Source organism: Pogona vitticeps, chromosome 1, assembly GCF_051106095.1.
Source record: "Pogona vitticeps strain Pit_001003342236 chromosome 1, PviZW2.1, whole genome shotgun sequence".
NCBI lineage: Eukaryota > Metazoa > Chordata > Lepidosauria > Squamata > Agamidae > Pogona > Pogona vitticeps.
In genome coordinates, this window is record NC_135783.1 from 102,743,555 (window position 1) to 102,771,546 (window position 27,992).

General features: G+C 41.7%; 1 long non-coding RNA gene across 3 annotated transcripts in view; it reads right to left on the reverse strand.

Moving 5' to 3' along the window:
- The window catches only part of LOC110072891 (uncharacterized), a 601,139-nt gene that overhangs the window by 69,626 nt on the left and 503,521 nt on the right, over nt 1–27,992 (reverse strand). The gene's annotated exons all lie outside the window — the stretch shown is intronic.

Below are 27,992 nucleotides of genomic sequence, written 5' to 3' on the forward strand. Positions count from 1 at the left end.
AGGATTTTGTACTTGCTCCTTCTTTCTAATTGGTTCCATCGTATAGATATAAGTGTTAACTACACTAATATCATCGTCTCTTTCCATTTCAACCCTATCTGGGATTTCTTCTGTCCGTATAAACTTTATTAAACCACCTCTTAAAATGGATGAAACTCCAGGAAGTTCTAGCTCCCAACCACATGGAGTACTGTGTTACTTGAAAGTCACTTCATGGGGTAGAGAATGGATTTGGCAGAAGGTGAACCTAAGAAAATGAATTTTTTTGCACTGGTACTATTCTGTGTAAGTGCAGAGAAGAACAGGCAGTTTCACTGTTATGCCAGTGTACTCTATGCCCTTCAACACGCACCATGCAAGACTTGATAACAGCTACCCCAAATGCTGTTGATGTTGTTCAGTATTGGGCAAAAATGATCTGATATATTTATTAATAGTACTGTGGTGCTTCTGACATGAACGAAGAAGGAAAGTCCATTCTTCATCTTTGACTGCATTGGCTAAGGCAAAGGGAGCTGCAGCCCTACAAGATGTGGAGAGTTGCAGCTTTTGTTACATAATGCTCATCTTAATAGCCTCATGCCAGTTGTGACCATGTTGAATTTGGACCACACAGGAAGGAGAGCCTCAGAAGTCCAGAACTATTTTCTCCCTTATGTCCTTGTGCACCACCTGTCAGTTACGAGCCATAACATTTGTGCTTAGTTTAATTGTTCAGGATTAGGCCTCTGAAATAATAAGAAACTCACGTGCTCCTCTGATAAAGCTTAGAACACTTCAGGCTGTTTTCTACAAATAGGATTTTAAAGTAATTTCCATCTTTCAGGTGTTATCAAAAAAACAAATATTAGTAAACAGTAGGTAGCTGGTAGTGAGGGGAAAAAACTGCTTGAATGCTATAACAGGTCGGGTAATTAATGTAGGTTGAAAATGAGGAAATGTGAATTGCACACAAGGAAGAGGAAGCAAAAAGTAATTGCTTCATTTAGACTTCAAAGGTACTCTTCAAGAATGGAATGAACAACACAAGTATTTCTACTCAGAGGGAATTCTCTCACATAAGTTTAGCGTTATAAAAAATGAAGCTAAGCTTACTGGAAGTGGAATGATGACCAACAGTGTTTAAATTGAAGACCAGCAACTGCTCTGAATTGCAAGACCTTCCTGCACAACATGGACAGACAAGTTTGGATATGCTGCCTACTGTGTATAACACACCAAGGTAATCAAAGAGTAGAGAGCCCTTGGTTGTCTCTATGCTTTATACTACAAGGTTTCATATTCCCATTGACTATGCATCTGGAAGCCAAGGTCCTAAACGTCTCACCTAATATTCTGTTGGAAAAAAACATGCATAGAAGGATAGTCGTGCCTCCTTTAGCCTCCCTTTTATGAGGCCAGCCACACAATCTGTCATGTACCCATTTTCAGAACCAGTGAGGAATTGGACATGGGAAGTAGAGCCTATAAGAGGGGGCAACACAGTTACATGCTTGCCCTTACGCAAACATCTAAGTAAATGGATATATGGCCCTGGGGTGTGTGTGGAAGCTTTCCCACATCATCTGTAATCAATCAGGAGTTTGAAAACAGTATATCTTGTGCATATTTTAGATACATGCTAACACTGAAAATCTGTGAACATCATTGTAAGAAGAAGATGTAAGGGTCTGACCCAGTAAAGCAAAAGCATCAGCAGAAGAAAAAAACATCTGCAGTCTTCAATCAGTGGGCTAAAACTGTGGAGCCAGGATGAATCACATTCCCTTGGTTAAAGGGATTTCAGTCCATGGATCAAGGGTATCAAACAGTACCTTTTTAATTTTTTTATTTTATTTTATTTTATTTTATTTTATTTTATTTTATTTTATTTTATTTTTATTTATTTATTTATTTATTTATTTATTTATTTATTTATTTATTTATTTATTTATTTATTTATTTATTTATTTATTTATTTATTTGGCAAGGAAGGGTAAGAAGGTTGAACTTGCCAAAGTACCAGAATTTTTCTTCAACAAACAATAGTCCTACAATTAGGGAAGTCTTCGAAGTCTGAGGAAAGCACACAGGATAGTCTATCTTTCAAACTGGTCTCTTGGTTTCCACTCCAGTTAGTTCTTTACCACCTGCTCTATCTTTCAAACGTGTTACCACTATCAGTGCAACATCAAGAAAAGACTAGGACCACATTCTTTGGGCTTAAAAACACATTAAAAGAAACTCTTTTCAAAGTACAAATATTCCATTTATGTAGCAGCATCATTTCTGGAATAGCAATAGCCTTTTTTAAAAACTTGATGCAGGAGAGAGACCAAATTCAATCCACAGATAGATACAAAAGCTTTGCCATTATTATTAAAGTAATTGCAGGGAAGTGTATTCCAGTATTACTATCTATTCTTTTCACGACTGTCTGTTAAGCATGGCATATGTGTAAAGCAAGTGCTGGAACAATGAAGATGAATGAATCACAATCACAGGTGAAATAGGACATGAATAGCTCACTGTTAATTTCAGATTACTTTGATATAATTTGCCTGTGTTATTGTTGGGGGGGGTAGCATTAAGGAGCCCAGAATTCTAAAATGATATCAGAACACATTTATCTGCAAACCCCAGTGAGATTGGTTAGTAATGAAAGCATACAAACCAAACTGACACAGCTTCTCTGTACCTCTCAGTTCATCTTGCACATATACCTACTCATGTATACCCCATCTGAACTCATTATGGATAATAATTCCTAACTGTTTTATGATCTGCTTTCTTTTAACTGCAAAATTCACAAAGGTAATTAAGCCAATTTGAAATAATTATTGAAAAACATAACTGAATCGTCCCCCCCAAAAGTTTTACTATCCCCTAAGGATCTAAGAGAAAGGGGAAAATATGCATGCGCAGCAGTAATATTATTCCGTATGTTACATTCATTCCTGCAAGTTAGCCAAGCTCAAATTAATTGTACTGACTAAACTTTTCTTCTTGGAGAAAATTAAAGATATGCTGTTGTCAACACTTGAGCATAACCTTGCCGACACTTAAACGCAGACAAGGGTGTGACATCCTGCCCTGGCTGCCTTGCGCTAATTAATCACTCTGGTATTTAGGGCCATTCAAGCAGACAAATTAATGGAGAATAATTAGTGTATCTTTGTTCCAGCTCAGCTCTACACACACTGCACATTCTCAGGGAGGAGGGGGGAGAGAGAGGAAGCATGAAGAAAGTGAGCCATTAGCATGCGCATAGTTTCGCTTCTGCTCAGTGCATTCTGTAGAGATGAAGAGAAAAGCCAAATTAGCAGTCGTGTGACTGGGGTTAGGGCATCTTTGTGCCAAGAGAGCCCTCTGGTTGGTGCCAGCTTTCAGAAGTGAGTCGTTGATCCTGAAGTTAGATTTCACAAAACACATTACAACTGTCCTCCTTTCTTGTTGACTGGCACACAACATACAGCAATGGAAAGGCAGTGGGGCAGGTGGGCATCACAGACATTTCCCTTGTTTCATTCAGATGATTTGCTTTCAAACTTGAACAGCTGCAGTGGAACATACCTATTCCTGTCTTCCCAGTTCCTCCCACAGTGATTATCTTTTGACAACATGCTACCTGAGGTGTGCGATTATCTTTTTGCTCATTCACAAAGTTTTCATTCTTGTATGTGTGACCCCTGTCACATTCACAGAACCTCAGCAAGCACGTAAACTGCATTGTGAAGGAGAGTGACATAGAAAAATGAATTCAAGTGGAAGGGGTGGGGGAATCTTGAGGAAACAACTATGAGAGTAAGATAGAAGTAAAGTAAATGCACACAATATTTAAAGCTACTGAAGAAGATGTTACTGTTGAAAGTGTATTACTGGCACTTTTAAGTAAATAAACTTTAACTCTCTCCACACACCAATGCACATCCACCCACACATACATGTGTAAGGGTGGGATAAAACAATGCTAAGGATATATGGTAAAGCATGTGGGTGGGGCAAGGCCTGTCAACCCTACCTGCCATAACTGATGCCTTTGAAAAATCAGAAGCATTCAAGATACAGAGTGCAACCACCTGCTCCTAACAAGAGCAGTTCCAGCACACTGAGTGGATTAGACTTATAAAACCAAAATAATCTGAGTCAATCACGGAGGATCAAACTATCATCATCATCATAGAACTGCACTGATGACATGCTTCAAATGTATTTAGAAGAGATACATCCCAAATGGTGTAAAGATTTGGTTTGTTATGTGTTTTTCCTAAATTCCTTATTAAGCACTCTAGCGTGCTTCATTTTCTGATGGCCACTGTAAGACACACACAGATTTACGCCACAAGTCATATTGTCCCTACTACCCTTATAATTTATTTTTCAAGATCTGGGCTACCACTACGACACCTGCTATGTTCTTGTATGTTCGTGTTTGCCTTGAAGTGCTTCCCTCTTTGCTGTATTCAGGTTTTTTGTTTCGTTTTCTTTTTGCTTTGTATTGTTCCTCAGGTGGTTTTTTTTTTTTACTTAATTCACATACATCAGCAGTGTACATGATTATTCCAAGTAAACATACTGTCAGGCATAACACACTACGGCCTTAATAAGAATATGTGTTTGTAATTGTGTTTAGTAGCTATTTATATAACAGTTTCCTGTCCTTGCCGTTTATTTAAATTGTTTCCAGCTGTAAACAAGCTTTAAACATTATTCTCACAATCAGGGGCGCCATGAGTATCTTACTCTCTGTGTCCTTGTCCTCTCTTGGATTGGTTTCCATCCCCATCCTCACCTCTAAATATCTAATATTGACACACTTGAGGTCAGCATCTGCAAAAAGGAAGCCTATGCAAATACCTCCATCTCTATAAATGTAGGCTTCGCTTCTGCAAATATATGTTCAAAATATGCAGATACGGGGAGCCATGCAATGTTAGGGGTGCAGTGCTTTCCCACAGACCTGCGAAGCCTCTATTTTAGAGGTGATGCATGAAGGGTTCTAGATCACATTGGTAGATTCACATGAACCCCATGCACCTAAGCAGACCATTGAACACATGAGGAGGGATGATGAATGGTTGTAAAGAAAGAATAGTAGAAGTAGTTGTTGTTCTTTAGTCGTTAAGTCGTGTCCGACTCTTCGTGACCCCACGGACCAGAGAACGCCAGGCCCTTCTGTCTTCCACTGCCTCCCGGAGTTTGCCCAAAATTTATGTGGGTAGCTTCGGTGACACTGCCCAACCATCTCATCCTCTGTCGTCCCCTTCTCCTCTTTTCTTCACGCTTTCCTAACATCAGGGGCTTTTCCAGGGAGTCTTCTCTTCTCATGAGGTGGCCAAAGTACTGGAGCCTCAGTTTCAGGATCTGTCCTTCCAGTGAGCACTCGGGGTTGATTTCCTTTAGAATCGATAGGTTTGTTCTCCCTGCAGTCCAGGGGACTGCAAAGTAGCAAGTGTCAAGTAAATTCTGACTCATGGTGGCTCTTTTCAGGGTTTTCCAGATAGATGGTACTCAGAAGTGGTTTACCATTCCTTCTTCTGGAACATGCTGGGATTGTGCAGCTTGCCCAAGGCCAGACAGGTTGGATTTTTTAGGATGCATAGTGGGGAACTGGACTCCCAATTTCTTGCTCTGCAGCCAGATACCTATGTTACCGAGCTATTCAGCTAGGTGGGGAAAAGCTTAGAGAGGGCAAAAATTGGGGGCAGCTCAGGGGGGCTTAACATCCCCAATTCAGGGCCAGCTGCAGATCTGAAAAGGCCCTCAGTGTGGTTTCGTATTTCTAAATATCTTTGGCAAAGACTCAGAGTCAATCGCCTGGTGAAGGGAGTACTTGGGATGATCATTTTGGTTATCACTTTGCCCTAGTAAGAGAATATAAAAATTGGCAGGATTGCTGAGCCACAAATGTGACCAAGTGAATGTGACATAGTATAGAAATCCTTGGGATGCCCTCAGTCAGGCAGCTTCAACACAGACCTAGACTCCAGGAAGGTGCTGCATACTTACTAGTTGCAAGAGTTCACCCGTTTTTATTCCCAAAAAGCGGAAAGGATACAAGGCCTGTTACTTCACTCTCTGCATATGTCTTTGTGTTTGCTGTATCTCTGTAATAAAATCTTTCACCCTCACCCCACCAGTGGGTTCATTGTCTCAGTCCTTCAAAACTCCTGCCCGCATTGGCAAGGCACCATTGTAACAGCTCATCAGAGACAGTGTGAAAGCTTCCCAGTGCTCAGCCAAAGAGAGCCAGCAAAGCTGGATGAGGGCAGCAGCATCACCAGTCTGAAGATACTGTTTGCTGATGCTCATTTCTTTTTTCTGCAATATTCCAGGCACATGGGTGGACATGCCTTTGGAATGGTGCTGGGAGAGGGGTAGGGAGGACAGTGGACCCTCTACTTACGGAATTAATCTGTATTGGAATGGTGGCTGCAGGTCAAAAAGTCTGTAGGTCGAGTCTCCATTGACCTACAATGCATTGAAAACCAATTAATCCCGTAACCGGCCGTTTTTGTTCCATTTTGGTTTTTTTCTGGTCTGTAAGTCGATTCTCCGGCTGCAAGTCGAATCTAAATTTTGCGGCCAGAGAAGTCTGTAACTCGAAAAGTCTGTAAGTCGAGCCGTCTGTAAGTTGAGGGTCCACTGTAAATGTTTGAAGGGGGGTTACAAAACCATCCCATCGCCTGTCCGTACAGTATAATCTTTCCCTAAAGTTGCTGTTCATTTTCTTAAGAATGTCAGGGCTTCCTGACACACATTTGTATGGTGGTGTTTTTCCTCTCCAGGTGTCTGTCGATAAGAAATAAAACTGCACAGAATTTCACGTATATCAAGATCCTCCGATTTCCAAGTTGTGTGAGAATATACAAAGCGGAGAAGGCAGCGCACAAGGAAGAGCAGCTTCGAGACCACATAGCGAGAAACATTTGGTCATGCCAAGGGAAATGGTATCAATTCTATAAAATTACAGCCTCATTTTGAAGCGTGTAAAATTGTGGTGCAATTTGCCATGCTAGCTGTGTCTTACATCATTCTCATTTATACCCTGCAAGAGAACAAACCAAGAGCATTCACACCTGGTGGCTTCACAATAGAAGATACTGCAGTGGTGCAATGTATGGCTTTTTAAAAACATGATATTATTGCCCATATGATTCTTGGCTTTGTAAAGGCAAAGGATAACAATGTAATGAATATGCCCAAATATTCTTGTCCTCAATGAACAAAGATGTTCGAACACCCCATCCAAAAAGAAATAAATGAATAAAAAGCCTATTGCTGAAAGATTTTTCACCCCCCGGAAATGAGTGAAAATACCAAGCCGCCTAGAGTGGACTGGTAGTCCAGATAGGCGGGGTATAAATCAAATCAAATCAAATCAAATCAAATCAAATCAAATCAAATCAAATCAAATCAAATCAAATCAAATAAATAAATAAATAAATAAATAAATAAATAAATAAATAAATAAATAAATAAATAAATAATCTGCAGCTTTGGGGGGAATGGGGGGGAGGGAGGAAGCAGATATTTTGCATTTAAAAAACTAGCAATGTGCATAAAGAAACTGTTGTTTTGCACTAAATGTACTTTTTTGTGCAGAGCACTACTTTTTTGTGCAACAATGCTTTTGAAAAAAAACCTGCTAAAACTTGAAAAATGTACAAAAACTCATATAAATTGCCTAGAAGGATGGAAAGTTCTGGTATTTTTATTTTTTCATTTGAGAAAATGAACCAAGCAAAGATATGCATCTATAACAAAAGATGAGATGAAAAGGAAGGAAGCAGGACAGACAGAAAAATGTTGCAAAACATACACACAACCCACATTCCTCGTTAAGTTACAATGAGCCTGAAAGCCTCCTACTGTCTCCTCGCAGACCAAATAGCTGCCTGCGTTATGGCCAGATGCCACTCAAAAGGCTCCCACCCTGAGACTGTCTTCATCCAAGAGAGCTGAGAGTGCATCGTTCTCATTTAAACACAAACCTTGCGCGTGGGAGGGGCCAGGCTGACATCAAGGCCACCTGGCCATGACTAAAAGAACGGGCCCCCATATGCGGCGGCTGCTGAGCAGCAGAATGTAATTTAGCCGCACCAGTGGGTGCAGAGGTCAATGATTTTATATTAATGGGGATCACTACGGTTCTAAGCTGTGGCGTGCTTTGAAATAAGTGTTGTACAAGGCAGCAAAGAGAGCGCAGAAGAGGAAATGAACTGTTTCACTGCATCCTCATGCCTACCAGCAAACACAGAATTTCAGCAAATATAATGCCACGCACACAAGAACACACACACTGCATTTATTTATCTGTCACCACCACACCCATTTTTGAAAAGTATTTGAATGTTGCTTCTTACTCCCCTTGCTATTTATCTTGTTTTGGTTAGCAGCATAAAAGAACTTCATGTATCTAAGAGTAATATATGAAAATGCAGGAAGAAAGGAATCCTGATAATTTTCAGACACTGGGACTTATTTTTTATGGATGATTTACAGGCCAGAAATATTGTTTCAATGAAAAGATATAATCAATAAAGAAGTATTAATTTCTCTTTCGGCAAGCATCTACATTTTTTAAAAAATGACTCTTTGATTATCCAATATTAGTACAATACTATACTATATTGTATTCATGTTACAGTTTTTATTGTGTGTCACATGTTGTCTTGTTAACCTCATAAAAGCCTACGAGGTAAGTAAAGCTTAAGTTTAAGCTGTTTTCAGAAGTATTGCTGATGTGTTCAGTGAACAAGCATGCACTAACTATGGGTTAGAAGCCACATGCTCATGGACTCATCCAGAGAACTGAAAAGTTACTTTTTTGGACTTCAAATCACAGAGTTCCCTGTGCAACATGGCTACTATCCCACTGGGTGATGGATGCCAGGGGCTATAAGAAAATAGAAAGATTTCCCCTCATCTAGGTTCCATTGACTTGCTTGAAAAGACCCTTAAAAGGATAACACTGTATGTGCATAGACACATCCATATGATTAGGAATAGTTATATGATAGTTCTGTGGGACTGGGGAAGCAAAAAAAAAAAAAAACTGGCATTTATGGGCAGGCTAGTAAAAAAGGATTTCAATTGCTATGCATAATAACCGTATGAGAAAAAAACACAAGAACTGTGACCAACATTCCTTCTAATTTTCAGCCCTGCTTGGTGAGGCTTTACCTCTCGTGTGTATGATTCTCCAACTCCCCACATGGGGGTCCATTGCAACCAGAACCAAAGGGGCTGAAGATGATCACTGTTGGTGCCTGGAGGAAGAGGAAGGCTGCACACTGAGGGGAGGAGTCTTGCACACACAGAAGAGGGAACCTTGACTATGACCGATGTTTGGCCAAATTCAAAGACACAAATCAAATCAGGGCTATTTGTAGATATCCAGGGCAATCACAGGGTGGAGCAAAGAATCCAAGAGTGCTCACAAAGTGAAGTGGTATCCCCTCCATCTTAAATGTTAAATGTGATTCAAAAGGTTTTTTTAAAAAGGCAACACAATTATAAGCAGGGAAAAGAAAACTGAAAGCCTCAATACCTTATATGGAAAACATTGTGCTGGCAGCAAAGGTTCAACTTTCAAAGAAGTCCAAGGCCTTTCCTGAATAATCCAATCAGTGAGGTGCTGGAAAGGGTCTCCGAGTGGGTCATCATGCTGTAACAGCCACTCCCTGCAATTTATTTGCCTGCAGCAAAGTGAGAGACATGTGGTAAAGCAGCATATTGTCTAGAGTTTGCATTTTTTTTCTTTTCTTCTTAAAATCTTAATTATATTGTCAGGACTGTGTATATCTATGTATTCAGCAGATGAATGCCTGTATTTTTGTACATTGTCTGAGTGGCTATGTCAGCATTCACACTAGGAAATTAGGGTCTGTCTCTTTTTTCTTGTTGATGGGCCAAATTTCTTAATACAGTGGTGCCTTGTTAGACGATGATAATCCATTCCACTGAAATCGCTGTTTAGCAAAATCATTGTCTAGTGAAAAGCATTTCCCTATTGGAATGCATTGAAACCTGCTTAATGTGTTCCAATGGGGAAGAATAGTCGTTGTCTAGTGAAGATCGGCCATAGGAAAGCTGCTTTGCGAACCGCCAATCAGCTGTTTAAATAACTGTCTTGCGAAGCTTAGGTCCCAAAAACACCCGTTTTGCAAGCGCGGAGGGAGCTGTCAAAATTGTTGTCTAGCAAAAATCGGTTTGCAAAGCAAGGACCAAACACTGTCCAGCGAAATTCCCCCATAGGAATCACTGTTTTGATTGCAAAAAGTCAATGTCTAGCGAAAAAACTGTCATGCGGGTTAACTGTCTAGCGAGGCACCACTGTAGCTATCTCCTGCATCTCTTTGTCTCTCTGTGTGTATGTTCAGACAGTAGGTATGCAAATAATTCTGCCAAAAATAATTTTGATGGTGCTCTGTTGTCTCACCACTCCAAATTATAGCTGTTTGTGTTTCCACATTCATGTGGATTGAGCTTTCCTGAAGATCTGAAAGGCATTAATACAAGTACAGGTCAAAATCAGGTTAGAGTGCTTCCAAAAGGGCACAGACTGGGCCCAACACCAATCTATGTGCTTTTATTGGACACAGACTGGGTTGGGAATCAGTGGATATCCCTAAAAGAGGGAGCAGTACTATCTCTGAGTAGGACAAAAGAGCCTGTGTCCCGTCCAAATGTTGTTGAAATCCAGTTCCCATCAGTCCCAGGCAAGCTGGTGGTGATGTGATTGACCTCCCGTGGGGCACAGTTTTCAAAGGGATAGCCGCGTTAGTCTCTTTCAACATGTGTAACAAAAACAAAAGAAAAATTCAAAATATTGTGCTAACTTAAAGACCAATGGATCTATTTCAGTGTAAAGTTGTGTGGATTATAGTCTTTTTTCTATCATCCACAACAAAAAGATTCAACTGTGATGATTCCAAATACAGTGGTGCCTCGCATAGCGAGGTTAATCCGTTCCGGATTAACCTTCGCTATGCGAAAACATTGCTAAACGGAAATAAAAAAGCCAAGTTCCTATGGCTTGAAAACTCACCGTTAAGCGATGTTGTCCCATAGCGCCGCCATTTTCGCGCCCTCGGTAAGCGAGGGCAGGGCGCGAAAATGCGGCGCGGACCTTCCGGCGGCCATTTTGGAACCACCGATCAGCTGTTCTCCCATAGGGACCATAGGGGCCATCGCTGAGCGAATGCTCCAGCGATGGCCCGGACCCCCTCGCTATGCGAATTCATCGCATAGCGAAGCACTCGCTAAGCGAGGCACCACTGTATGCTACAATGCAAATATAAAGCACATTAAGCCTTTATCAAAACTGTTTGCAAATCACACCTATTGTATGCAAGATTTAAGTGTTGAATTCCAGGTACAAATAAACATGAATTGCCCCTTTATATGTCTTTTTTCTATAGCGTCAAGATTCTTAAACTTTTCAGTTAGTTTTCCTTGGAAAAGTTGATCCGTCTTCTAAATATAGTATATATATTTTGTACATACAGTTTTAGGCATCCTTCAGTCTCGAGAGACTATGGTAATATGCCCTCTATGGAGGACTTGGAACAGAGTCTAGTGTGGCTGAGAAGGCCAATTCGAGAGTGACAATCCCATCCACACTGAAGACAAATACAATCTGTCCCCTGTCCAGCTCCCTGATTTTGCTGGTTTCAGAACTGCATCTTTGCCTTGGCCTGCTGGACAAGGGTCTCTTCAAAATGGGAGAAGCCATGCTGCACTGCCTGCCTCCAGGTTGAGTGTTCAGATGTCAAGCTTTCCCATTTCTTTAGGTCCATTCCTAAGGCCCTCAGATCCCGCTTGCAGATGTCCTTGTATCGCAGCTGTGGTCCCCCTCTAGGGCGATTTCCCTGCACTAATTCTCCATACAGGAGATCTTTTGGAATCCGACCATCAGCCATTCTCACAACATGCCTGAGCAAACATAGACGGCGCTGTTTCAGTAATATATACATGCTAAAAGTTCCTGCTCATTCTAGGACTCCTCTATTTGGAACTTTGTCCTGCCAGGTGATATCCAAAATGCGTCAGAGACAACGCATATGGAACGTGTTCAACTTCCTCTCCTGCCATGCACAAAGGGTCCAGGACTCACAGGTGCTATAGACCTGGATCTTGGTATATGCCGTCAACTTCTTATTAAGCCATACTCTCTTTGTGAGTCTAGAGAACATGGTGTGACAAACCCAGACCTACCAGGATATGCCACAGTTTCACTAAGCTGCCACCAACCATTCCCTGTAAGGAGTCACACAGACCAGGAATGGATTTTTAACAAATAAAAGAATAAGGTTTATTTACATAACACACAGGGAAAATAAAATGATCAAGTGAATAAGGTACAGTAACGTGGCTTAGTCTCAATCATACATACACACAGTTTGGTTCACACAGAACACTTAACTTGAAGCACAGACCCTGAACCTATCAGTTCTGGCTAACCATACAGACACCTGAACCTATCAGGTTGGTACTGACTGACACACAGTAGTACCCTGTCTGACACACAGACTCCCACTCAAGCTTCTTCTCTCAGCTCTCCTCCCACCTTCTCCTTACACGCTCCACATATATATACAGTACAGCCCCTCCTCCTGATGTCCCGCCTTCCACTCCCCATAGGATGGAACTTTCCCTCCAAACCCATGACAGACAGGTAACATCAGTGCTGTATGTAACACCTCCCCTCTTTATAAGTTGTTTTGTAGGGGGAAAGCTAAGGTGCTTTTCACCAAAAAAACAACCTGGACCCAAAACAAACAAAAACAGTCATATAATAACATGCAATACCATACTTACTTATACTTACACTCTATTAGGCATTTAACCATTTACCATTAACAATACATCAAGTTACCTTTATTCATACAAACCAACATGTTTAATAAACAGACACATTTGACTTTTTGTCATCAAAGTATATACATAGTCCATGTTTCTTTCGCCGTCTTCATTCTTCAGGTCTTCTTGACAAGGCGTCAGCAACACAGTTCACTGACCCTCTGACCACCTTCACTTCAAAGTCATAGTCTTGCAGATTTAAAGCCCACCTCATAAGTTTACTATTGTGGGATTTCATTGTCTTTAACCATTGCAGTGGTGAATGGTCAGTGCACAGAATAAAATGTCTTCCCCAGATGTAAGGCTTGGCCTTCTGGATCACGTAGACTATGGCCAGGCACTCCTTTTCCACGGTTGCCAAATGTCTCTCACCTTTCTGGAGTTTCCTACTCAGGTAGGACACTGGATGCTGGTCACCATTTTCATCCTCCTGGCAAAGAACTGCTCCTACCCCGCTGTTAGACGCATCGGTGTAGATGATGAACTCCCGGTCGAAGTCTGGAGCACGCAGCACTGGATAGTTGATGAGCGCCTCCTTCAACCTCCGGAACGCCTCCTCACAGTCGCTGGTCCACGGGATGCGGTCATCAGCTTTCTTCCTCGTCAGATCGGTCAGCGGAGCCGCAATCTCGCTAAACCTCGGGATGAACTTTCTGTAGTAGCCCACCAACCCAAGAAATGATTTGACTTTTTTCTTGGTGTTGGGTCTGGGCCAATCACGAACTGCTTCTATCTTGGCCTCGAGGGGTTTTATCACTCCTCCCCCTACTATGTGACCCAAGCCTTTTATTTCTGGGCTACCCAGCTGCAGTTTGTTCTCTTTGCAGAGCCTAGGCCAAAGCACTCCCTCCCCTGGGTTAAAGTGCCTCTCCCTGCCTTCCTGGTCATCCCAAGCTTTCTTTCTGACCTTTTGAGCTTGCAGGGTCTCTGCTGCTAGCTCTAGGTTTCTCTTTAGATCATTCCTTAAAGCGTCTATATATGTCACAACGTCTTGTGGGTCATCCTGGGTGATCTGCTCCCAATTTTGTTTGATCAAATCAAGGGGCCCTTTCACCCTTCTCCCAAATAAAAGTTCAAACGGACTGAACCCGGTACTGGCTTGTGGCACTGATCGATAAGCAAACAAAAGGGATTGCAGCTTCTGGTCCCAATTGTTTGGATTCTCTGCCAAGTAAGCCCTAATCATGCGCATTAGAGTCCCATTGAACTTCTCTGTTAACCCATTACTTTCAGGGTGATAGGCAGTGGTTTCCTTGTGCTTAATTCCACAGATTTGCCATAACCGTTTCATGAGCTTCGATGTGAACGATGCGCCCAAATCTGTGATTATTTCTGAGGCAAATCCCATCCTGGACATATACCCCACCAAGGCATCTGCCACTGCGTTAGTTTCAATGTTAGTCAAGGGAATGGCTTCAGGGTACCTCGTGGCATGGTCCACAATGGTGAGAATGAACCTGTTCCCCCTCTTTGTGGCCTTGGGCAAAGGTCCCACAATATCCACCCCTATGCATTTGAACGGAGTGTCAATCACAGGCAAAGGGCACAACTTCGCTTTGGTCCTGTCGCGGTTATTCCCCTGCCTTTGACACACATCACATTGTTTACAGAACTCCCTGATCTGCTTCCCTATGTCAGGCCAGTAAAAATTCTGTGTGATTCTCTGCTGTGTTTTGTTCACCCCTAAGTGCGCAGCAAACATGTCAGAGTGCCCCCTTTGTAAGATCATGGGGCGATACTTTTCAGGTACCACTAGCTGACTTCGGATCCCATCTCCCCCTTTTGAGATATTCCTCAGGGTCTCTCTATACAAAATCCCCTTTTTCTCTAGAAATCTCACTGGGGTTTCAGGTGTTAGCTGGGCGTCAGTCACCTGTTCAAAACACTTTTGGAGAGTGGCGTCTGCCTTTTGCTCTTGGCCAAATCGGCTGTCTGTGGTTAAGGTTTCCACCACAGCTTCTGAACTCCCCTCTGCTTCCGTCTCTGGCTCATCAGTACCCCCCTGAACTGTCCCCGTGGTGGCTTGGGAACGTGTAATCACTAGCACCCGTTTCACATGTTCAGCCAGGTCATTTCCCACGAGCACGGCTGCTGGCAGAGTCGATGAAATCGCTAGCCGCCAAACTCCCCTCCAGCCTTGAAAGTTTATAGGTACCTCAGCTACTGGCAGTGAGATCACCTGCCCCTCAATCCCTGCCACCTTCATGCTCTCATTTGGGATTATATATTCCCTAGGAATAATATCTGGATGGCACAGGGTCACCTGGGAACAAGTGTCCCTCAGCCCCCTATACTGATGGTCAAGTATTCCTACGTCCACCCCTGCTGTTTCAAACAACTGAGAATCTGTTCTCACGAGCAAGCAGCGCCTGACCTCCACAAGAGGACCATTTTCCTCAGCCTGATCAGCAGATGTAACTGTTCCAGATTGAGTAGCCATGGCAACCGGCTCCCTCAGTGACAAGGAGCTTTGCTCTTTCTGGACACAGAACACAGCTTTTGGCTTGGTTCCACTCGAATCCTGAGGCACAATTCCTTTTAGATGCTTTAATTTCTCACCCTCTGAGATTAGATGGCCCTTTCCCTGACAGAAATAACATTTTCTGCTATATTTTGAGTCTTTCTCATCTTGTTTTGGTTTTCCCTCCAAAATCGGAGGTCTTGGTTTCATGTCTGAGGGCTTCCCTTCACCATGGGCCCCTCCCCCTTGCTGGTTTTTCCCTGGTCCCTGAGAGTACTTGCTGTAGGTTTCTTTAGGTTTCCCTATCGATTTCCCCTCATCACCTAAGGGCTTTCTGATTTGATAAATAAAATCTGCGATCTCGGCTGCTTCTGCCACAGATTTCGGTTTCCTTTCCCTCACCTGGAATTTCAGTTCCCCATGCAGGACTGAATAGAACTGTTCCAGCGCTATCAAGTCTTTGAGCTGCTGAAAGGTCTCTGTCCCCTCCTGAGATAGCCATTTCTCTAGCAGCCTCACCAATTGGGCCCCCACTTGGGTAAAAGTCTGCTCTGGTTTCTTGGTGATTGACCTGAATCTTTGCCTCAGCTGTTCCGCATTTATCCCATGTCTGGCAAACACCAGTTTTTTAAACTCTGCAAAATCTTTCATCAGTTCCTGTGGCATCTCTGCATAGACTTCTGCCAGGCTGCCACTGATTAAAGATCGCATGATGGTCATCTTCTCAGTTTCCTTTACTGAGAAGTCCACAAACGCTCTTTCCACTAGGGAAAAGAACACCTCAGGACAATCTCCCTTGTGGTACACAGGGAATTTCTTCAGGTCAGCTTTAGACAATTGGCCTCCCTCAGAATCCCTATTGTTATTATTGTTCTGATTCATCAGTTCCAATTTTCTTAACTCAAACGCCATTTTCTCTCTCTCCAATCTTTCTTCTCTTTCCATTCTCTCTCTCTGCAATTCCATTTCAAATTGTCTTTGTTTCTCTCTTTCCCTTTGCTCCATCTCCCTCACCCTCAGTTCATGCTGTTGGGCTATGAGCAATTTTCTGAGTTCTGGGTTCTGTTCTCCCGTGCTGTCACCTTGCACTGAGCCAAATTCATCCTCAGAACCTTGGTCAACCTGGGGGTCTTTCACTTCACCCATTTCTGCCATTTGGCTTCGAGTCAAGGGCATAATCCCCCCCCCAGAACAGGCTGCTTTCAAAAGTCAAGCCTCAAAATAAAGCGACCACTTTTTTTTTCTTTTGCCTCAGAACCAGCTTTCTATAGATTACTGCTGTTCTTCAGCACTAATTTGCAACAGTTGGGAGCCAGAGTCTACCCCCCTCTGCTAGGCCTCTCAGCAGGCAGGCTAGATCACTGCTACTACACAGTTTTGCCTCAGCTTTTTTCCCGCCAAAACAGGCTGCCTCAGAGCTCCCTAATCTAGTCCCCAATCTGAGGTTACACGTTCTTCTACTAGCGCACCCCCCCGTGAGGTACACCTAGAAGATTACCTACGCGCTCTCAGATTGTCCCTGACTAGACCCCCCTTGCTCTGGGCACACTTGCCAAGGCTTTGCTGGACCACTGGACAACTGGACCAGTCGTATCCCACACGCTGGACACCAATCAATGTGACAAACCCAGACCTACCGGGATATGCCACAGTTTCACTAAGCTGCCACCAACCATTCCCTGTAAGGAGTCACACAGACCAGGAATGGATTTTTAACAAATAAAAGAATAAGGTTTATTTACATAACACACAGGGAAAATAAAATGATCAAGTGAATAAGGTACAGTAACGTGGCTTAGTCTCAATCATACATACACACAGTTTGGTTCACACAGAACACTTAACTTGAAGCACAGACCCTGAACCTATCAGTTCTGGCTAACCATACAGACACCTGAACCTATCAGGTTGGTACTGACTGACACACAGTAGTACCCTGTCTGACACACAGACTCCCACTCAAGCTTCTTCTCTCAGCTCTCCTCCCACCTTCTCCTTACACGCTCCACATATATATACAGTACAGCCCCTCCTCCTGATGTCCCGCCTTCCACTCCCCATAGGATGGAACTTTCCCTCCAAACCCATGACAGACAGGTAACATCAGTGCTGTATGTAACACATGGTAGCTGCTTTGCCAATGCATTTATCCAGCTTGACATCTAGGGAAAAAGTGTCAGAGATGGTTGAGCCAAGGTACACAAAGTCATGAACAACCTCCAATTCTTGTGTGGAGATGGGAATAGAGGGAGGCGAGTCCATGCCCTGGCCCATGACTTGTGTTTTCTTCAGGCTGATTGTTAATCCAAAGTCTTGGCAGGCCTTGCTGAAACGATTCATGAGTTGTTGGAGGTCTTCAGCAGAGTGGGCAACAACAGCTGCATCATTGGTGAAGAAGAAGTCCTGCATGTATTTCAGCTGGACTTTGGTCTTCACTCTCAATCTAGAAAGAGTAAAGAGCTTTCCATCTGATCTAGTCCAGAGATAGACACCTTCTGTTGCAGTTCCAAAGGCATCCTTCAGCATGACAGCAAAAAAGATCCCAAACAGAGTCGGCTTGAGGACACAGCCCTGTTTCACTCCACTTTGAACATCAAAGGGATCTGATGCTGAGCCATCAAAAACAGTGCCCTTCATTTCCTCATGAAAGGACCTGATGAAATAAGGAGTCGAGGTGGACATCCAATCTTGGGAGGTATTTTAAAAAGGCAGTCCCTGCTAACCAAGTCAAGGGCCTTTGTGAAGGCCACAAAGAGCAGCTGTTGTTGTTCCCTACATTTCTCCTGCACCTGTCTGAGGAAAAATACCATGTCACTGATGGATCTATTAGCTCGAAATCCACACTGTGATTCTGGATAGACTCTGTTTGCAAACACCTGGAGTCTCTTCAGCACAACATGAGCAAGCAGCTTCCCTACAATGCTGAGAAGAGAGATGCCACAGTAGTTATTGCAGTCGCCCTGTCTCCTTTGTTCTTATACAATGTGACAATGTTTGCAGCCTTCATGTCCTGCGGTACTCCGTCTTCTCTCCAACAAAGACAAGAATTCCCTGAGCACACAGTCACATAGTGGAATTTCAGTCTATAAGTAACATAATCATAAGAGCAGTGGAAGAGGGTGGGGAGCTAGCCCATACAGAAAAATAAAAAGAGGGAAACCTTGTGACATACTATTTTTAAGAAAATGGGTGTGTTGAATTCATATTTTAACTGAGTCATTACCTCATGCGGCCTAGCCATGGTTTCAGCTTCTTGGATTTTTGTTTTATTTTGTTTTTGCAGAAAGCTAAGAATTTCATAAACTGAGAGGATGATCAGTGAGGAAGTACTAAGACAAAGGACAAAAGATCAAGAAATGAATAGATAAAATACAGTTCAGGAAAAATCAGGAAAAGGCCATATGGTTGTTGAAACAATACACATGCAGGAAAAGATCATACCTGTATTTGACCGTTAAGAATATAAAATAAAAAGAAGAAAAGCAAACAATGTGCTTTCAGTGATAAATCATCTTCTTCAAGGCTGTGCATCAAGTTCTTGTGGGTAGTTCCAAAATCATATGCTGTTATTGATTTGCCAAATTCACATAGTCGATGGTGTCCTGCTTGTTTGGTGTCAAGAGTCCATGATGGTTGAGAACTATTTTGTTCTTCAGTTGGCACCCTGATCGACTGTTCTATGTTATCTTATACAGTTCAGGGAAAATCAGGAAAATCATAAAATGCAGAAGACTTCTGACACACAATGAGAAATAAAAAAGTACTGATTACGCAATTTAAATTACAGTAAACGGAAAATAAATTTAAGAAGGAGAAAATACAATTGGGTGGTGAATCTGAAAGACTAGTTTGGGTTCAACATAGTAATATCAGAACTGTTTCATCTAAAGCAGTGGTTCTTAACCTTTGTTACTCTAATGCTTTTGAACTGCAACTCCCAGAAACCCCAGTCAGGGCAGCTGGTGGTGAAGGCTTCTGGGAGTTGCAGTCCAAAACTCCTGAGTAACCCAAGGTTAAGAACCAGTGATCTAAAGTCAAGAAAAATCAAGATGAAAACTACATATGCTGATGCCCAGCCTCTGAGAAGAAGATGGTTCCTGAGCAGCAAATGCATCAGAAATAGAAAGGTAATGTGTACTATACTTTGATCTGGACATTAGCCTGAGAGGGAAGTGTAACATTATGAATGTCATAAGTGAGCTGGAATTCACAAAGCAAATTCCTTCCCTGTTCCTTACTTCTTACTCACATGTATGCTTCAGTTTCAGACTCAGAACAGAATGAAAAGCCAACCATACAAACTAATATATCAAATACGAACATTCTTAAAATGGCTACTGAATGTAACCATTAAAAGCAAGAAATGAACTACTGACCCATTAAGTTTGGAACTGCCAGTAGGTTTTCAATAAACGTCTTGGTCCGAACCCCAAATGTCATATGTACTGTATTAATATTAAGCACTTTAGGGTGGCACTTTCTTATACATGATGAAATTGTGTTTGTGTTTGAAGACAGGCTCTGATCTGGGGCAGCTCAGGGGAAAGCTCTGTGCATACAGCTTGCAAAAGAAAGTAAAGATAGCAGTAACAGAAACAGACAGACAACATTGCGTAAATAGATCTTTGTCCCTGAACTTGACTGCCACAAAGTCACATGGCCTGTCCTTTCATATTAGTGATTGTGCATGTTCATTGACGGATAATAAATGAGAGTGAAATACCATTGATGTTTGATAGAGTGCTAATTAGATTGATGGCCAGAACCATCACAAGGCATAACTAATGGATTGAAAATAATAGGAACACTATTTGCAGACCCCATACCTTGCATGGCAAACACACACACACACACACACACACACACACACACACACAGAGAGAGAGAGAGAGAGAGAGAGAGAGAAAGAGAGAGAGAGAGAGAGAACACATTTACGATATAAGCTCAGAATGATTTAAATTCCTAAACAGAAGGAAAAGCTAAATTGAACAATGCTTCCCCTTAAGGATAAACATGAAAATCTTTAACAACGTAGGCTAGAAAAGGCCTGAAACTTCTGCAGCTAATTATGCTGGCGAAACCAAACACAAATATGAATCAACCAACCAGTCAGAAAATATCGTGATTTTGAAAGACCCAAACGGGCCGAACATAAAGATCAAGTGAGAAGATTTACAACTAAGTTAATGTGTCTGGGAAAGAAGGCAGTCCAGGATGTGGACAAGAAAAAGAGAAAGGAAGAAGGGTAGAGGCAAGAACAATAGGTTTTTGTCTTCCCTAGGCACACCCAAATTTCCAACCAAGCAGGAGAAATCAGTGATAGCAGAACCAAAATTCTATTATGTTTCTTCCTGGATACCTTCTCCTGGAAGCTGTAGCTCTGTTCTCCACATGCTGTCCCCCCCCCCAAAAAAAATATTTGTATTCCAAAACCTGTGAGTCATCACCATGTTCGCTGGGGCTGGTGGGTTCCATCAGGAACAAGCTTCCTACAGAGGTTCGCCAGGAATCATCCCTCTCTCTTTTTAAGAAGCTAATCAAGACTGAATAATATAAAGGTGCCTTCTGCCAAAATAAATATTATCCTGAGATGTTCAGATGGGTTTTAATTTGCATATTATCATTTGAAGGTAGTCTTAGCTAATAACAGGTTTATTATATTTTATCATATTTTTGTTATATGATATTTTAGTGTATGATTTTATTGTATATTGTGAACCATCTACAGAGTAGCAACATTAATGTGGTTATATAGAAATGGAAATTAAGAAATTACAGTGGTGCCTCGCAAAACGAATGGTTTTTTTCCGATCACTATGGTGCCTCGCAAGACGGCTTCTTCTATGGCCATGCTTCGCAAGATGATTTTTTTTTCCGAGACCGATGCCTCGCAAGATGAAACAAATTCATTTGTCTTGAGAGGTCCCCATAGGAATGCATTGCAATACATTCCTGTGGGAAGCCGCTTTTCGCAAGACGATTTTTTCGCAAAACAGTGCTTCTTGCGGAACGAATTACATTCGTCTTGCGAGGCACCACTGTAATTTCCTAAATTTCTATTCCAAAATATGTGAAAGGCAACTGGTTGATGAAGGATGCTCTACATTGTCCCTTTGTCCTTAAAAGCTATTTTAAAATTATCTTAAACTGTATTAATTTATTTGTATCTAATTGTTTATTTAATGGGATAATTTTTAATACCATTAGAAATGGGTACAAACCAGAAAAATGGTGATTTATGATGGTTTGTGCCCATGAACCATGAACCATCATGAACACCCTGGAAAATTAACCAGTTCATGGTTCATAGTGGTTCGGGCTCATCTCTGCCCCTCCTCTGCTTGGAGGAGCACGTTGTCAGCAAGTTCCTGGCCTTCTTGCTGCTGCTGCTGCCACCATCACCACTGCATCCATCATCGTCATGGCCTCCGCAGGTGGTCCATGGAGGTGGTAGCAGTGGCAGAGAAGCCAGCCAGAGAAGCAGGGTTACAGCCTCTACTCAAGCACCCACTAACCAGCTGATTGCCAGGGCAGCTCCGCCCTGGCAACCAGCTAGTCAGTGAGTGTCTGGACTACTTGCCACTGTTGCTGCCACAGCCTCAGCCTTTCCGGGTGGCCCAGATAGGCAATGGAGACACTACAGCAAAAGCCAACCAGAGGAGCAGGGTCACAACCTCTGGGCAGGTATCCGCTAACCAGCTGGTTGCCAAGGAAGGCTTTCTCTGGGAACCAGCTGTCAGCAGGCGCACATGCAGAGGCTGTGACCATCACCTATTTGGGGCCAGGGAGGCAGCAGGAAAAAGCCAAGGCAATGGACGGCAAGATGGTGGTGGCGGCAGCGGCAATAGCGGCAGCAGGAGCAAGCAGGGAGGTGAAGGGGCGGTGGGAAGGGAACAGGTGGGCTTCCCCTTTTGCCAAACAAAATGAAGTGCCAAAGGGGGAAAAGTTTACTGCTTCATTTTGTTTTGGCAAAACGGGATCCCCAAACTGGATCACAAATGGAACTGCGAATCAGCTTGTTTCATCGGTTTTTCTGGACCATGCCCATCTCTAAATACTATTCCATTCTGTACAATAATAATGCATTGTTGTGCTGTTTTTAAACATACTAACAAGTCACCTAGAGTCCTGAAAAGGAGAAAGGTGGGATATACTGTAAATGTAATAAATAGTTTTAAAAAAAAACAATTGGAATTTTAGAATTATCCTTATTTCCACTGCATACCTGCAATTAACTGTCTGATAATTTAGCTGATTCTAAAACCTTTCAGCATTGTTGTTTATTCTTAGGAATACAGCCGCTCAGAGTGGTCGATTTGACCAGATGAGCTCGGTATAAATCAAATAAATAAGTAAATAAGTAAATAAGTAAATAAGTAAATAAGTAAATAATAATAATAATAATAATAATAATAATAATAATAATAATAATAATAATAATAATAATAATAATAATAATAATAATAATAATAATAATAATAATAATACAGTTCAGGAAGCAGCAAAAATAAAGTAGCCCAAGCCTAATAATAATTTTAGGAACCTTGTGACGCAATGGTTAAACTGCAGTACTGCAATCAAAACTCTGCTCATAATCTGCCTTTGATCCCAACAGATTTAGGTACCCAGCTCAAGTATGACACAGCTTTCCATCCTTCTGAGGTCAGTAGATTGTGTACCAAGCTTGCTGGGGGAGGGGAGGGCAATGTGTAGCCTGAATAATTTAAAAATTGTAAACCATCCAGAGAGTTTTAAGTATATAACTGGGGCAGTATATAAGTGGTACACTTTGCTTTTTTCTCTGAGGTGGTTTAATGAACAACTAGGATGGTATTCGCTAAAGCAGTTTATGTGATTCTTTGAACACCCTTTCCAAACTTCAATAGGGAGCATTCATGGTTAGTCACATACATGCAGATCTGATGGATCCATAGGATCTCATAGAACAAATCATAACAGGCTTGTCTCCAGTCCTCACCAAGTAGGGATGTTCAGTTCACCTGCAATGGATTGGTTAATCACCAAACTCCAAAACAGATTTTAATCTTCCCCTCCCTCCTCCCCCACTTGATCTAAAAATCTTAACACAGGCTTTTGTCTTTCTATGAATATCCCATATGCCATCCAGAGGTCATCAGATAGCATTCACTTTCCATCATTCTTCAAAGCTACAGCACAGATAACCTTTTTTAATTCATGGTTGTTGTGGGTTTTTTGGTCTCTTTGGCCATGTTCTGAAGGTTGTTCTTCCTAGTCTCTGTGGCCAGCATTTTCAGAGGAGAGGAGTAACACTCTGTGCTCTGGTGCAGTTTGTTTGGGAGTTGAGTATTTATAGCTGTGGGATCAGCTTTTGTCCTTTTCAGGAGATGGGTGATTATGGTGATCAGCATGGAAATGAGGAGACAAATCAGGGAGGTTATAATAGACTCAGAATCATTGTAGGGCGTTGTAGGGTTGGAAGGGATCTTGGAGGTGTTCTAGTTCAACCCCCTGCCCAAGGTAGGAGACCTCATACCATCCCGGACAGATGGCCATCCAATCTTTTCTTGAAAACCTCCAGCGACGGGGCACCCACAACATCGGGAGGCAAGCTGTTCCACTCCTTAATGGTTCTCACTGTCATGAAATTCCTCCTTATCTCCAGGTTGGCTCTCCTTCTGATGAGTTTCCACTCATTGGTTCTTGTTCTACCCTCAGGTGCAATGGAGAATAAACCAATACCCTCTTCCCTGTGCCAACCCTTCAGATATTGGAAGACTGCTATCCTGTCTCCCCTTAATCTTCTCTTCGTTAAGCTAAACATACGTAGTTCTTTTAGTCAATCTTCATAGGATTTAGCCTCCAGTCCCCTTATCATCTTTGTTGCTCTTCTCTGCACCCCTTCTATGCCCTCAGTGTCTTTGCCCTCCCAGCCCAGAAATAATGAGGTGAGACACAGGCTCACAGAGCCTCTCTTTTGGAAGTGAAAGAAAGAATCTGGAAAGAAAAGAAAAAGCATATTCTTTGTTGTTTTTGTTTGATGCAATCCAAAAGTCCCATCCCTATACAGTGTATTTGGTATCAGAATGAAATGGGACAGAGAAGATGTGTTATTAACATTGGTAATGAACTATCAAATGTTGGTTACATAAACATCCTGGCAACAGCAAGAGTAATTAACGAATGCTAAAAGTCATTTGATAGCAAGAGGGATGGTTAGTAAATGAAAATTACAGCTGCAGTCTGTGTTGTTACCCAGAAGTCCTCAGACAGATAATAATCTGGGTGTCAAAATGGGTGAATATGAAGAGAACTTGGGGAGTATGGACATCTTTCATACAACCCCATCAGCAATATTGTTTATGAGGCAATTCCAGTTATGATGCACTAGGATCAATTCCTAGAGCAGGTATAAGATAACCAGTTCAGTTACAAAGATCCAGAGCATCCAGCCCTATGCACTGATGGGTTAACACAGTCATTGATACAATTGGTCCATCAGTTTTGCCTGTCAGACTGGAACAGAAATAGCAAAGAGACTGTTTGCTCTTTACTTTCCTCCTCTCTGGCACTTCCAAATAAACCAGACTGTCCCACTGAAATGAAATTGACTAAGAATTCCTTTCCTGTGATTGAATTGTCATGGCATGAAATGCACGGCAAATCACCTAAGCAAAAAGAAGTGCCTTCTGCTGTCATTTCCACCAGGGACACCTTCTAACTGTACACCACTACCAGAAACCATTGGCAAATGCAACTGAAGGTATTTCAGCTTTTTAATTTTAAGTCCAAGATTTGGTTCCAATGACAGCAGAAGACAAGTTTGCTTTAGTTACTGAGTAACTCTGTCACTGCTCCCAGACTCTGGAACTCTCTGCCACAGAAAGCCAGGCTGGGCTCATCTTTGCTGTCCGTCTGCAAGTGAGTGAAGACCTTTCCCTTCAGACAGTGCCTGACTGTCTAGGAGCCAATAAACAGAATGACTGCTCCTAAATCAGTTTTTCATGCTACGTTTACCTAATGTTTTTAATATAATGCTATTCACTCTTCTTTAGTATTTGAATAATTTATTGTTTTTAGCTTTTAAAGTTCTGTTTTTAATGACGTAAGTCACTTTCAGTCCCTATTTAAGAGAAAAGCAAGATAAAAATATTTTAAACAGACAAACAAATACTGTACCGATTGATCTTATAACTGTCTGCAACAGATACATCAACCATGAGGATCCAATCCTGTGTAGAAAACACACATTTCCTTAAAATAAATCAATTGAACACAATGATGTCACTAACAAAGATATCACTACTGGAATTAATCTGAATATTTCAGAAACGGGTCTCCAATCACCTTTGCAACAATAAGAACACAAAAGGGTTCTAGTGAATAATCTCCTCCTTTTATGCTATTTTGCAGAATGATTTAATGTCACTTCTACATTTGCTGAAGGCATTTTTATGGAGAATTTCTGCTTTAAAAGGAATTGTTAAAAAAATCGAGGATTTTAATTGTGTGTAGTATGCTTTGGATAAAAAAAGATTACTTACAGCTATGCACATCACAAAGCTGTATCAATTTCCTACCTTTAATATCCACTTTTGAAATAAACAAATTGGTGATTTTTTTCACAGAAGCAACCCACTTTTTTGTATATAGAGAAAAATGCACCTCCTGTAATAAGAGGGTGGAGGGTGGGGGGAGAGAAAGTGTGTGAGAGAGGTTCCTGAGGCAAAAATGGAATGATTATAGGGTGATGATGCTTGTAAGGATGAAAACACTGAATAGAGGCAGAACATGAACAAAGAGTTAATCTTTATGCAGCTCACTAAGCTTTGCTAACATGTAAATTCTACTGAAATGAATATAGAGTGTGAAGAGAACTTCACTTGATTATCATGCCACCTGTCAGTATATCATTGAGGTGCATTTTTGCAGAAGATAGACATGAACAGTCAGTAGTAGCCTTAACTCTGCCCCTTAGTTACAAAGAACAGATGAAAGACATAAAATTACGCAAGCTGGAATGGCAACCAAAAACATCCTCTTGGCAACACAAGGGGAAGGATGGGGGGAAGTACACTGAGGGTGTGCTAAATGTCATCGGACATCTAGCATGGTGTAGCAGATACGGTGACAAACTAGGCCTTAGAAGACCTGGGTTTGAATCCCTGCTTGGTCAGTGGAACTCATAGCAGATTGCGTACATGTGGAACTAGTAAAACCACTACTTAAATATCTCACCTACCCTAAAAGCACTGTTAGGGTAACTATAAGTTGATGGTTCATAACAACAAAAAATATCATTAGTTTGGAAAGGAGCTTAACAGGCTATTCCCGGTTCCAAAATTCTTTTATCTCCCCAGTGCTGTTACAAGGACTGAAAGTAAACTCAAGGAAAACACATCTAGACATACAGGCAGGCAGATAAACATAGCCATTGGCTTTATTACCTGTGTGATGAACTTAGATCACACCCCTTATCTGCTCTCTTCAGTGTATGGAGTTTGGTACATCTTCTGTGGCATCAGTCTTGTGACAGTTTGAATGGTGTGGATATGACCATACAGTAGGTGCATGGGCTTAGAAAATGAAATGTATGATGATAAACAGAAAATGATGAAATATATAACTTAGGCAATGGGGCATGAATAGTCTCATCCAACTAAGTCTTAAACGGGACTGCTGCACTAGAGAACATTTTATAGTACCATTAGGCATTCCATTAAATGATTGCCATAAAACAGGAATATGGATAAAATCCTACATGTATTATGAATTCTTGCTTCACTAGTTTTAGATAATTAAGTGTATGTGGAATCCACCTTCCATCACAGCCTTGCAAACTAGCCTATAATCCTAAGAACATGGCCATTCCAATTAAGGTCTTGACCCCAACCCTTATCCAAATCAATGGCAACCATTTGACAGTCTTCAAGGCAAGCTGACTCCAGACACCACAACTAAAAGTCTCACCTACTTAGCACTCGCTCATCTGTCCCAGCTCAGAATTTCACACTTAAAGCCACTTAGCCACTTGGCACTGGCTGAGTGCATTCCCATTAGGAGAACATTTTACAAATGTTGTCCGATTAAGCAGTAGTGTTGCTATTCATTATCGTAAGGGATAAATCAGATTCCTGGGAAATGTGCCAATAAAACAGTTTGCACTGTACTTACATATTTGACTCTTGATAGATTTGGTGAAAATGTCCTCGTATTCATATAATAAAAGCCCATTATCAGTTTAACAGCAGAAACCGACATTCATTTGTCAAGAAGATAACAGGTTCAAACATCAGTTGCCTTTTCAAGAGAATGGTGAGAAGTATGTTGTGAGGGAAGCCATGTGCCATCATAGGAGAGCCGGGGGGGGGGGGGGGGGGAGAAAAAAGAACACTGCAAGAACATGTTAAACGTAATCTTTGTTTCCAACAATGAGCTCAACTTTGCTGTAAGAGATTTCCTTACTCATTTTTAAAATATCTATGTGGACTCTTGACCGAAATTGGCTATTTTAACAAAAAGAGGGGAAAAAGAACTCAAAGAAATCTGACAATCATATACTTTTATATCTATTATGCACTCTTGACATTCTCTTATCCCTAAGAATGAATAGTCATGCTTTTTATTCATTCATGTGTTTGTTTTATAGGCTGCCTTTCTCCTGATAAGGGGACCCAAGGCGGCTCACAGTATTAAAGACATAAGT